Source organism: Tympanuchus pallidicinctus, unplaced genomic scaffold (assembly GCF_026119805.1).
Source record: "Tympanuchus pallidicinctus isolate F22 unplaced genomic scaffold, pur_lepc_1.0 scaffold3, whole genome shotgun sequence".
Classification (NCBI taxonomy): Eukaryota; Metazoa; Chordata; class Aves; order Galliformes; family Phasianidae; genus Tympanuchus; species Tympanuchus pallidicinctus.
In genome coordinates this window covers 22,200,816-22,214,585 of record NW_026294747.1, presented here as the reverse complement: position 1 = coordinate 22,214,585, position 13,770 = coordinate 22,200,816, and the positions used below count along the sequence as shown (strand labels likewise).

Here is a 13,770-nt window from a genome sequence, read left to right as displayed (position 1 = left end):
TGTTAGATCTGATCATGCTTTCTGAAAATTGTACTTTATTAGTGGTCTAGTATGCAGTATGAAAAAGATGTAAAGTGTGAGGCAAGAAATAGAAGGGAAAGGGTATATTTTATGCAAATGTACTCAGAAGGTTTTCAGGACTGGTGACTTCTAAGTGCTTAGGAAGCTGTGAGACTGCTGTAGTGAGAAAGCCTTTGGGGGCCTCTCACTGGAGAAAGCATTTACTTAACACAACAATTTACAACTCAAGTAGTTAGAAAATTGCCCTTAAAGCTAGAAGAATTTCCACCTGTGAATGAAGGCATAAGTTGTGTTACTATGGGTGCAAATTTGAAAATGGAAAACAGTCTTTATTATGTGAATATAATCAGTATTCTTTAAGACCCAAATGTGCTCTAAAACAGGCTAAGTTAGTTACATTTGATTACACTTCATTCAATTTTTTTCTTACTATTTCTTTAGGGTGAATTTTGTCAATGTGACAAGCTACTATGGTCTCTCCTGCCTATGACTCTGCCAGTGCAGTCACTGAGCTTGCTCCTCTACTTTTCTTTACACTCTTGCTATTAAGACTACAAAGGCCTCAGCTAAGGATCAGAAATGCATAGCAACATTAAGCATCATTTCTCTAGTAGCCATTCCATATCACACATTTACTTTAATCTCTTTTTTCCCCCTTTGTCTTTCTTCATCTGTTTTTTAAATTATTCTGCAGTTTCTGTATCTTAATTAAGTAGCAAGGTAATCACTGTGGTTGTTTTGTATCTATGCTTTGCTTCCAATAGTCAATAACTTCTTTCTAGTACCTTGTAACCTAACTTTCCCAGGCTGCAACTACTCAGAACTTGTTTTGTGAAATATGGCTCAGGTTTATTTGCTTATTGTGTTGGCTGGCACTGTTAATTCATGGACCAAGAAAAACAAACAAACAAATTTTATTTTTTTTAGAGCAATGGAGAAAGGGAAGAAGGAAATGAGGATTGGAAGTTCAAAATACAGTTTAATCACTTTCATACTAGCATATTTTAGTCTATCAATTTTTCAGTTCAACTTTAGGCCAAAATATTAATTGAAACTTAATTTTGTTTCATTAAAAAAAAAAAAAAGAGAGAGAGAAGAAAAGAAACAAAGAATCCCATGAGATATGCAAGGATGGTTATATCTGTGATAACTTCAGTAGTAGGACTTGATAGGAAATTTAAATGTTTACCTTTTTTCATGGCTTTTACAATGTGTAGGGAAAGCAAATTGTTCACCTCTTAGACCTTTAATTTTCATACATCCTGAGCTCTCTTGGTTTCAAATGCGATCAGTTGGACATTAAGGCTACTAAGTATTCTACCAATAAATAATCTACTCCTCTGCATGTGATACATAAAGTATTTTATAGGATTATCAGTACTTTCAAAGCTAAACCAGTGCATAAAAATACTTCCAGCTTTTCATGATGTAATCAGAACACAAAAGAAAAAAACAAACATTGCTTTATTTATTGCTCAGAGCAAATGCTTTTGTTTTGCCTTAACAAAACCAGTATCTACAATATGCCAATTGTGTCTTTTGAATGACAGAGAGTTTCTACATGCCAACTCCATTTGGGTTCCTTCAATTTTTCTTAGAGGGGTTAATTTCCTTATGTTGCATTTATGGACATAAGTTATGGACAGAGCTGAACTCGGAGAATAAACAGATTTTTGTTTCCCTTTGTGAAATTGTTAGGAGTTTTAGCCTTTTTTGAAATTATGGGTTTTTTCCCACGTTTCAATTGTGCAGTTGTTTACACTACTTTCTGCCTTTGAGGAGACAGCTTGAGTCTGAATCAGATGACAGAATGACTGGACAATGTTTGTTCTGCTCTGGATGTTGCTAAGGGAGAGGCTGCAGCTGCTGTAAACCTGAGTGTTAAACCCACACTTGATTCTTTTGTAGCCTCTGGAGCATAAAAAAGCCTTTCTTACTGTGTAAAACTTCAGACAATCTTCCTCAAGGTGAGCTAAGGACTCCTTTGAGGAGATCAACACAGATATATAAATATTTTTTATTTTCAGTGCTTCCTGTCCTGTGTATTTGAAATATTATTGTCTGCTGAAGAACTGGAGTTTGATTTTTGGTGCAACATTCTTCAGAACCATTAGTCACAGCCTCTAGCCTTCAAAACCATCAGTCTCAGTCTCTGTGACTATGCACAATAAAGATGGGTTTCATTTATAATTTACATTTCCTACAAAGAAAAGCAATTAGAATTATAGAAGGCTTGTGTGGAAGAGAAAGGAAAAAGATAAAATAATCAGACCATTTCTACCCTGCATTTGTTTCAATTGGTGACAAGCTTGCCTATGTCTCTCCCCCACCTATGCAAACACTGAGCTTTGTTTCTGTAGGTTGCAAGTGGTATGATTTTGCATTTCTGCCTGCCTACTGGTTTGGGTGAAGTAAAGCAGTGGGGCTTTGCAGAGAAGGACAGCTGGGTGAACTGCTTCCTGCTGTCTGAATCTTTCTTTCTCTTTCAAAGTGAGTTGCAGTAGTCCTTGTGGGAAGGAAGGAGAAGATGGTGGTTTTGCACAAACATTCTCAGTGACTGTTCTTTTTTTTTTTTTTTTTTTTTTTTTGTGGCAATCTTGGAATTTCCCAGCAGGCTTTTCTTTCTTACAGCTCCTCTAATATATTCCTTCTTCAGTTTCCTTGCTAAGTCTCTGAGTAACCAAAATTGGTCATTCTCTTTAGGAAACATAATGGAAAACTAACCTTTAAGCCATCCTTTGGAATGCCAGGGCAGCAATAACTCCAAAAAGAAGTGGAGGTAGGGCTGCTTCTTGCCTCTGGTGGGTGGATTTTATCAGAATAGGTAGTGCTGATCTGTATCGCTCAGCCACACCAAGGTTATACAAAGAGCAGCAAAACCCCAGGAGCATAACAGCAGGTCTGCTTTTAACCTCAACTTTTATCTCTCACAGCCAGCTTCCTTCCCACACCACAAGCACCACGTGTTATTTTACACCGAGGCAACACTCAGCAACTGAGGTCTGTTTGTCCATGGAATGGAAAGGGAAAAGTCAGATGACAGGAACACCAGATGTGTGGGCAACATGAGGACTAACAATTATGGAGCAATGTGCCTACAAACCAGCACTTAACTGCTACGTGTGGCCTTCTCTGAGCTTTGGGATGGTGGGTTTGGGCTTTTCATCAGTCCTCTCTTTTTGTCTCATTTAGGTGATGAGAAGTGAATACGACTGAGAACTACTGAATGAAATGAAAGAATTCTGAAGAAATCAGGGTGTGTTAGCACCTGGTTCAGTCTGCCAGAGGGCACTCATAGCTAAAACCAGTGCCACCCTATGCCCCAGGAGGATATATTTGCAGTACCTGGAGAGTGGTAGCAGCTCTCTCACTAAAAGGTCACTCCCCACCTTATCTGAAATTTGCTTAACCCTGCAGATATGTAGGGAAACTGATTATACACTTTTACGCACTTCCTGAAAATCATCTCTATAAGGGGAAGAGTGGTGCTTACTGCAGTTCATGAAGAGTAAGGCCTTCTAAAGCCTGTGGCAGGAGATAAGTCCTTGATCCTTGATGTGCCTGGAAAATAAAGAGGAAACAAGGGAAGACCTAAAGCCCAAGGCCATACGTCTGCCTGAGTGAGAATGCATTGGTGTTTGCTTTGAATTACTTGTAGACATGGCAGATACTTACTTTTCAAGTGTTTCACACTCAGTGTGCTACAGAAATCAAAGCAGTGTTTCTCACTCTTCATCTCCCTGATCTGCAACATAAAATGATGAACTGTTTAAAAACATGATATGCAGTAGGCAAAAAACCAAAAACAAAAAACAAAACAAAAAAAAAGCCAACAATACTGAGACAGCTGCACAGACCAACAGCTGTGACACACACAGGAAATTTGGATGGAAAGAACCATTAGTGCATTGAGACCATCTCCTCTCTTGTTAGCCGGGCCAGCCCCCTTCTAGCAGACTTTGCAAAAGCAGCTAGTTCATGTCAGATATTATATAAGTGTCTCTCAGATTTTGTGCTTCTTTAGTAGACTCTCAAGGAAAAAGCCTTTTTAGAGATCAGTTTCTGCCTCGCCTTTTCTTGTGTCCCATGTGCAACAGACACAGGCCTATTATCTGTATTTAAGAAACTATTCAGACTACTATTTTGTGCTGTACTATCCAAATAATGATGTTCTTTTGTTGTTCTACAGCAGATTCAATTGCACGACAAAGCCCATAGTAGGATAGGTACATGATGACTGAGGACAGCTATTTTGCAACCAATCTGTTGAATGATTGACGTGTGTCTTGAATGTTAGAGAAAATAAATAGCTGGCAAGACTGTACGTGCCTTTTGGTCAAAGAACTCATCTCTCATTAAGCCTCAAATATTATAGATTTATTTTGCACGCCATATGCTTATCCTTTCAGCTCCTTAGGAACAGAGAGTATTACATAGATGATAAACACAAGCTCAAATTTTAGAGATTGCATGGCAAGACTGCACTGTGGTCATCCTGATTTCCCACTGATAAGCTGACCAATTTCAAATAATTTCCAGTGATAACATCCAAAATAAATGTTCCATGTGTAGTTGTAGTTGTAGTTGTGTAGTATATCTCATGGCCACGCAATGTCCAAAATTATTAATTTAATCTATCCAAAATTAAAAACATTTATGTTATTACAAACTATTAAAGATACTTGATGGAATGTGGGTTTCTTGGTTGTTTGTTTTTATAGGACTTCTTTTTTTTTTTTTTCAAAGAGCATTAGCTGGAAAACTCTTTTTGCACGGACAGAATAAAAGATCTGAAGTATTGTCTGGCTCTTAAGCACAGTCTGTCATCTTCCACATCTTGCCAAACGCAGAAAACCATGTGTTTTCTGTCAGAGTCCCACAGCAAACCATGTGGAAAACAAGAGGCTATAAATAACTCCTCAACATGAAAGGTGACTAATCTGCTGCTTCCAATAATATCACCCCCCAATCTCCAAAATCCCCAAATTTTCTTTACCTTTACCTATCTTTGTGCTGAAGCGACACTGTGGCACTCTTCTCTTTAGAGATCTCATGCTACTTTTTGCTCTTTCAATCCTCAAATACTAATCGAATTAATTAACATGTCTATTGTCTTTGTGGAAATGTAGATTTCATAAAAGAGAATGTAATGGTAAATGTTAGCTTTGGAGAGTGTGATCCAGTACTGGAGGTCTTCTTTGTAATCCAAGGTACTGGTTTAATTTACTAGTTCCTCAGCTGATTAACTGATTATTTGCATTCCCTATGCCTTTATTTCCCCTGTCAGACTGGGGTAGGGATGGGGAAATGCATATTCAATGCCTTGTTTGAAATAATATAATGCATCTAAAAAAGAGTAAAATGTTATCCGTTGATAAAAAATACGATATAAGCACTAAATGCTACCACCACAAAGCAAAGAGTCAGCTACAATTTGTGCTACAGAGCTTAAAATCCATACAGGCCTGGAAAAATAAGCAGGGAAGGATTTTCTCCAGCTGTCTCTCTGTCACTCAGCGTCTATCAGCTAGGGGACATGAATCACCCACTCCTTGAATCTGCTCAACGTTTAATGGAAATATGGTGCAAAACCACTGTTGTCTTTACTAAGCATATGCTAAAGATTTCAAAAGTGTGGTTTTAACTAAACTGGTAGTGATGAATAAGTATTTTAATTTTGTGCTGTATTTTAGTGTGCTATGAGCCAAATAATGACAGTCAAACTGAACAAGAGAGATGACTTCATTTGTTGTTCAAAAATAAATTTTTCACATTACCTAAGTCACATGATTAATGGAAGTCACTTGCTGTATTTTTAAAAGTTATCTTTTTCTCAACAGTAATTTTTTCAATAATTTCTATTCTTCCACTGTCACGTTTGATTTCAAGTTAGGTTAAAATCTCCCCTGGCATAGGCATCACTTCATCCTAAAGTTGTGCTCACCTACAGCCAAAATAACAATAGCAACAGTAACAATTTTGTAATGTGCTGAAACTCAATGTTGTGTCAAAAACAGCATTTCATAATTTTGGAGTCGTTTGTTATTTTGAATTTATTATGTATTTTGATAACCCCAGGGTGAGTCATAGTAGGGAAGGCTGTCAGTTGATGAAGAACTGAAATCTTTATGCTATTCCACATTTTCTTTTTGACTGTGGCTTTGTCTGTTTTGTTGGCAAGTTGTAAAATTAGAATTTAGAGAGAATAGCAGAACAGTATTCCACTGCAAGAAAGATGTTTTCATCTGTGATTTTTCCTAGATTTTTCTAACTGATGTCACGGTTTTAAATTGAATTTGTGTAAAAGATCTATAGGTGTTTTTCCTGATGAATTCATTTAAAAACTCAACATTGGGAAATCTTCCCTTCATATCTAGCAATTCTATAGGGAGTCTATGCATTAGTTTACAGTAGGGAAGTTATACCTCAATGGTCCATGAAAATAGGAGTCCATAAAGCACATATTTCCATATAAAAACATTAAATGTTTATGACTGATACAGAGAAAATGCTGATAATACTGAAGCTTTTGGCTAGCTTAATTTCTTCCTTTTCTTGTGTTTTTTCAGGCCTCTCAGACTTCCTCCCTGACATAGCTTATCCTCGCTGTGTTATCTGAAATCCAGGAGTCCTCTGTATTCACAATATTTCATTCCTCTGCAGTTCCTTGTCTCTGGCCATCAGTGTCTCCCTGTCTCTAAGCTTGCCCCCTCCCCCGCCTCTTTTTCTTCTCACCTGTGTTCTCCTGTTTTTCCGTGTTGTCAAATGCTTTCCAAACCCTAGCCCATGCCTCCTTTTCCATGTACCCGCTCAAAATTGGTTTGTGGGGAGTCCGGTTACAGCACTGGAAAGCCAAAGCATAGTTCAGCTCCATATACAGGCTTGGGAATAAAGCCTGTTGTAACCAAGCACCCTAACAAAACATTTTTGCAGTGCAAATAAGTCCTCTGTGTGGGAGGCCAACTTTTTAAATGCGCAGTGTATCATTTTAAAATTCCCTTGGGGCTCTAACCTTGTAGACAGATGTCTTAGACACTGGTAATGTGTCTAAGTGACTTTTCACGGTGATCTGTCGAGACAGCATCTGCTCAGCTGTCTTTTAGCAGAGTACAGGACAGCATCAAATCTGTATTTGATGTATTTCATCCTAGCCTGAATGTGGAGAACTCAGCCTGCTTCACCTGAAGCACCTCTAAAGGAAGAGCTAGGACAAAAAGAAGTGACTTCATTTTGACCCAAGCAGGTAACAGTGAAAGGGAGTGGCCTTGTTTCTTCAGCATGAATAACATTTTTGTGACTTCCATATCACAATTCAGCAGCTCTGATGTCAAATTACAGTAACAAAAGAAATGAGAGATGCTATGTGTGGGAAGAAGTGTTGACAAAAGCATCCTGTACAACTTCCTCTGGGCTCCTCAGCTGTGTTATCAGAGGTGGGCAGCTGTGTAGAACAAGCCCAGCTTTAGGGGAGCAAAGCCCAAGATTGCTGAGAACCGGCCTGTGGCAATGGCAAGAAATTGATTGATAAGCTTTCAAACTCAAGATCTATGATCCTTGCTGGGCTGCTGACTCTGCCAGCCATCAGATTAATTTGCTTAGTCTAAGTAAAAGCCTGGGCTGGAAAAACTGCACTGTGCACTGTTTAGAGCATCCCCCATTTCTGATGGTGCAAAATGTGTTAAGCTTAAAAATACAAGATAGAACTAAAAATGTAAAGTTCATTAAAGCATTTTTAGATCCTTATAATATTAACTTGGGTTTCTTGCTTTGTATTCCAGCTTTTCAATTACATCACTTCCGTGTTTTCAGATTCTTCAAGCTGCCCTACCATGATGATAGAAAGCTTCTGAAGGAAAAAGATACTGAAATTCCACAGGAATTCATTATGCCAGAAGGTATGGCTTCTCAGAACACAGAACAAAAGATAAAGTATGAAGTGCTTAGCATGAAGTTCTGGAGGAAATAAAAAGGTCTAGCAGGACTGTATCTCACAATTTTTCTCAGCTATATTTTCTCTATCACTGTGATACTATCCATAATAACATCAGCTCTACAGATCTCATCTTTGAGATGTGATGCCTGACTCCCTATTGTTTCCTCCTAAGACTTAGTTTGACTCCATCCCTACAAAGCCTTTTTGCCTCTATGCTGCTTGGTTCTTTCTTCTAATCATTTGTCATGAGGTCTCTGCTAAATGTACTTCTGTGTGCAACTCATCACTGACCCATAGCCACAGGAAAACATTTCTCTGCACTGGATCGCTGATATGATGAGTATTGCATGTAAATCGCTCTGTTTGATAAAAACTTTAAGCTTCTCAGATGACTGTGAAATAGTGAATGCCAGCTGAGCTACAGTGTAATTGTCAGTGTATGTAATTCAGTGCAATGTTTCCCTCCTCCGTAATAATGTCTGCCAGTGGCACTCCCACTATTGTTCTAGTCCTGGCTCCTTTGCCAGCTAGAGGAGGGAAAAAAGGGCTTCCCCCACCTACTTTTAAGTACCTCAGATGACCTTTGATATCAGTGGCACCTGTTTTAATGCCAGCTTCATACAGCCTCTGTCACTGTAGATAAACAAAAATGGAAAAACCCTCATCTTAAAGTATTCTTTCACCTTAGAGAATCTGTAATGCAGCATGTCAAATTCAAACATAGCAGGAGATGTTCTCCTTGGTCTTGTTAGAGAATTGTTTGTACCTGCCTACTGTGAAGTTTTGTATTCTATCCAAAGGGAGACTGCATGACTTCACCAAGAATCTGGAATAAGACTGACTTCAAAACTACACAGTTGTGGTCCTTATCAAAAGAGTGGAAAAGAATGCTTGGATCTAGAATTTGAGCAATAATGGATCCTCCTGTATTTAAGAAGATAGACAATTTAATTCCAGCTCTTCTGGCTTTGTAGCGTGTAGGGTGTTGTCCAGAATCACACCGTTACTGCTTTGGGGATCTCTCTGCACTCCATGCACCCTTTCATTATGCGGCCTTGAAATTTAACACCTTTTCCATGCCACATCTTAGAATGTAAACACAAATCTTACAGCCCTGACAAGCGATTGCTGGGCCACTTAAAGGATATGTACCACTGTGTAGTTTGGAGCTGACAGCACAGGTCTCACTACTGCAGTAGCTGAGAGTGTGAATCTTGGCACTAGAATTCAGAATATGAATCTCACTGTGGAAGGATGCAGACCTCACACTATGAGGAGAAAAAAAGCGTGAGTCTTGGTATTTATGTCTGCAACACTAATACTGAAACATCCACATTGAGCTACAGTCTCTTGAGCTGTATCCTGTATACATGAAGAATGTGTTAGATTGAAAAAATCATGGTACAGTGATTTTCATTTCTGAACACTGAAGGACATCAGAAAAATATCCTTCATTTTTAGAACACAGCAGTAATTACTTTTAGATATAACATAAAGAGTGTGTATCACACACATACTGATACACTAGACTGTGGCCTCATTATTTAAGTCTGAAGCCTTAGCAAGGAACAAACCCATGCCGGTCTTCTACTTAAGTCTACCTTCTGCTAGATCTTCTAGAGCTTTGTTCGTTGCCATATACACAGTTTCCCTTCCTTTTCTTGCTTACATTCGTTAAGACTACGTAGGGTACCTTTTCAGGAGGACTGTCAATGAACTTGTGTAAATTCTTTTTATCTGCTTCATTTAAGTAATCAGGCTCTGGCTATGTCTTTCCTAGACCAGGCCCATTTTTCTCCTTTCTCCAGCACTACACTGAAACCTGCCCAGATTAACCAGCACTCCTGTGGTATTCCCTTTATTTCTTGCAAGCGTTAATAAGCTGCAGTGAGTCAGAGTGAACTCCCAGCTGGACGTTTTGAGTCTGTGCATGGGAATGAGCATAAAGGAGACACAGGGGCTAGCAGACAAATTTGTGGTGCACACAGAGTTAACATGCTGACAGAAACACTGAGGTTTACATCTGAAAAACCAAATGTAAAAATAATATGATGAGTAAGACTAAAATTCCCTGTTCTGAGCTTCCATGGGGCCAACTCCCCTCCCCCACCATTCAGGCATCAGCAGTCACTTCTCCTTTTTGCTGTGCCTTGCAGAAATGTGTCCTGGGATGAGTCAGAGCAGGACTTCCAGGCAGTAGCATTACTGCATTTGGCTCCCAGCAAAAATGCCTTCAGCCAGGGCCTTCCACATATTCAGAGGGATCTCCTTCTGATTTGCCTGTTTCTGCCTGATACTCTTTTTTTCTGAACCAGGGGACTGTTGAAGATATGAGTTTGGAAGGGGTCTCCGGAGGTCACTTAGTGCATTGTCCTGCTCCGATCAGAGCTTCACAAGTAGATCAGGTCGCTCAAGGTCATATCTTCAGGAGACACCACAGCAACCCTTTCCAGGTCCATCTCTTCCAGGGCCTGACCATCCTATTGGGAAGGACCTTTAAAATCCTTTCTGCCCTATTCACATTCATAATCTCTCCAAGTTTTTCTGCTTGTCCATGTCCCATTTGTCATTGTTTAGCATCTACTCTTATGCTCCTATCAGGTATTTTATGTGCTCTCTCCACACACTTTTGCTGGGCTGTGGTACCTTCCTTGCAGTTAGGACACACCATTCATGTTCCACCCTTTTTCAAAGAGAACAATGAGAAAAAAAATGTTTAAAAATGTCCTGGGAACAGAGTGTAGAGAGCACACTTAGGTGTAAGGAACCATGAGTTTAGTAAGCCACTCCAATCCCTTTGTCAGCAAGTTCTGTGATGAAAAATCAGCTGCGCAAAATGTCTTCCAAGGAGAGGCCATCTCCTGTGCTGGCTGGGGAGCCAGACTGCCTTTGAGCTCTCCTTAACTGAGAGCTTGCAAGGTGTTCATGAGACACCAGGGCCTTGTTCCCTCTGAGGTCTGTTCCTGACATTCTCCCACAGCCTCAGAGTTTTGGAGGTGGGGAGGGGGGAGGCTGACACCTTCCCCGGGCTTGATCTGCTTGAGGATGGGGCTTACACAACTGCCCTCTGTCGTGTGAGGCAACCACGGTACAGCCATATCAGCCTCACTCCTGCACCCAGGCAGGTGCACGAAGTCCTGGCGACGGCATGCCCTGAGCAGTGAACTGCAATGGCAGCGCCGGGTTGTTACCAGGCATCGCGGTGGGACGCCGTGTCACTCCCTGCTGCATTTGGAGATTTTATGAAGGCCACTCGTGCGTTATTATCCTTGGGTGTAATTGCTTATGCTCAGTATCTCTGTAATAGATCAGATGCTGTTCATCTTCTCTGCCCTGATGATGGTGAAATCCTGATTTCACCGCTGAAAGGCGTTTCGTTTCAAACCCTGAAAGTAAAACGGGGAGTTGGTGCGGGGCCGGCAGCCTCATTCTGAAGGCGGGTGGCACCTCCCTGCGGTGTCTCTGCAGAATTACAGCTTTCACAAGATCGCCACTTTCCCCAATACGGTATCAAGCTGCTCCCGAGTAATTTCGAGCTGCTAGACTCCAGAAGTCTCAAGAACCAAGCAGACGTGCGAGAGTAACCGATTCTGCATTTCTCATTTCATATTTATTCCATCAGTCTTTCACCCTGAGTGTTCCAGACTTTTTTTTCTCTCTTTGATTAGTGACCCAGCTAATTAGATATGTTTTTGATTGAATTAAACTCATTATTGACCTGACACGCATTACTAATTCTAATATTTAGCTTTGATTGTGCAATAAGACATCAAGTAGTTGTGTTTTTCATTAGACTTTGATAATCACAATGTTTGCAGCAATTTTTCAGTAAATAATTTTTCATTATAAAATACACTTGCCCAATGTACAGGACTAGCTCTACTGACATCTCATGGCTTTTGTGATGCACACTATGCTAGCCTTTGGAGATTTTGCACGAGGTGCCTCTGCCTTCACTTCATGCCAGTGAGCTGCAGGGAGCTTCACAGCTTTTTTTTTCTGGATAGTTGTTTTCATTCCACCAATACAGTGCCCCATTCCTGCAAAAAGCCACAAGCAGCCATAGACTTAAGCACAAGTAAGTGCTGGGGACCCCCAGGTATAAATGTCAGAGAGGCAAGAACAGGTTACAGGTCAGAAAGGAGGAGAACTGGGTGCATGCTGGCTTGTTCTGTAGTCTGCCATTATAAATGACATGTGTTTTTTCCTTCTCAGATGGGAACACCGATCAATTAGGAATACAGAAACCTAAAGTCACTTTTGGAGGAAGGAGGATGAAAGAGGTTCTGTGGCACGGGGAAGGTGAGAGGAGGTCCCTGTGCTTGGCTCCTGCTGCCTCATCGCTGTTGTAACAAAATCCCAGCTCTTGGCCCCAGCCCACAGGACTTTGGCTGAGCCACACTGCTCTCTGCCTGCTCCCAAAACGTCACTGCAGTTGAGAATTCAGCCACCAGCTGTGGAAAAGCTTCATTCGATGCACAGTATGGTAGCTGCTGCCGCTTAGTGGCATGAGCTACTGAGTGCACATTTCATCCACTGTGCTCCCCGTGTTGGCTTACGGCAGGATACGAACTGAAACCGAAATCCTGCGTTCCCGAAGTCAAAGCAAACCCATTTGCTTCACTGAATCCAGAATAGCATTCACAATGGATCCCAATAGCCCCAAATTCTCAATGTGGCTCAGTTCACCTAGGAAAGCAATGGTGACCATCACAGATATGATCCAGCAGCACAAGAAGCTGTGTTTTGGGAGGCAGTTGTTGAGGCAATGGGAAGCGTCTGTGAAACACAGGAACCACAACTGCAGAACCAAATGCCAACTCTTTTTCCAATGAAAATTTGCTTTCAGAGTTCAGTGCCCACTATAAACATTCTGCTTGCAAGTGAAAAAGATAAAACTTCTCAAGCTGCCTTTTCAACACATCTGTATATAGCTGTGTTCCCCATGCATGACTGCAGAGAGCAGCTCAATTGGCACAGGCTGCTGATGGCTGCCTTCATTCCCAAGTGCTGTTCTACAGCATGATATTGGGGTGATGTAATGGACTCGGGCGGGACTGCAGACAGGAGCAGCAGCATCCACAGTCATCCAGTGTCTCTGTGAGGAATGGGATTTGCTCTGGAATACAGTGAGAATACAGCATCTCAGGGAAAATGGTAAGGGATGGAACAGAAAGGTATGTTAGTGTATTTTGGATAGCGTATTGGAAACCATAGCTCCAAGCTAGCTCAGTCTTGTAGAAAAGTAAATCTTTGTTCTCTGCTGACCTAGTTTCTGGAGCACTTGCAGCTTCTGCAGGTCAGTGTAATAAACACAGATATTCTTTGTCATTAATAGTAGGCAGCTGTGTGTGCTTGCAGAGCCCTGGTGTTACCGGGCCACAGAAAGGCTGTCAGGCAGTCACCTGCTTAGAAACCTGCTAAGAGTCAGGAATGTTGTATTTGTTAGAAGCTTTTAGTGAGTAAGTCCTAGAGGGGCTGCCATACTTTTCTCCACTGTGGTGTTATCCAGAAGCTCTGCCCAAACCCAAGTTCCCACCGTGCTCATTGTTAAACATCTGCAGCCCAAAGAATTTATAATCCGTTTAAACAAATCAAATCCCTACGGGCACATTCCCAAACGCCAGCTCTCCCGCACCACGCGGTTCTTTTCCGACCAGCTGGCAGCACGCCGGTGCCATTCCTTCCTTGCGTTTTCCCCTATAAAAGTAAAAACCCCCGCAGCTCCGCTATCCCCACGAGACGGTGCTGCGAGGGTCCCTCGGCAGGGCCTTTACACCGGGTCCGGCAGGGAGCCGCAGCCCCCTCCCGCCCCG

General features: G+C 41.2%; 1 long non-coding RNA gene across 3 annotated transcripts in view; it reads left to right on the top strand.

Moving 5' to 3' along the window:
* Positions 1–13,746, top strand: part of LOC128086332 (uncharacterized) — a 107,303-nt gene extending 93,557 nt beyond the window's left edge. For all 3 annotated transcript variants that reach the window (XR_008209328.1, XR_008209329.1, XR_008209327.1), the window contains exons 4-5: positions 7,800–7,916; positions 12,170–13,746. This is a non-coding gene — a long non-coding RNA (uncharacterized LOC128086332). The remainder of the gene's footprint in view (positions 1–7,799; positions 7,917–12,169) is intronic.
* The last annotated feature ends 24 nt before the right edge of the window (positions 13,747–13,770 follow it).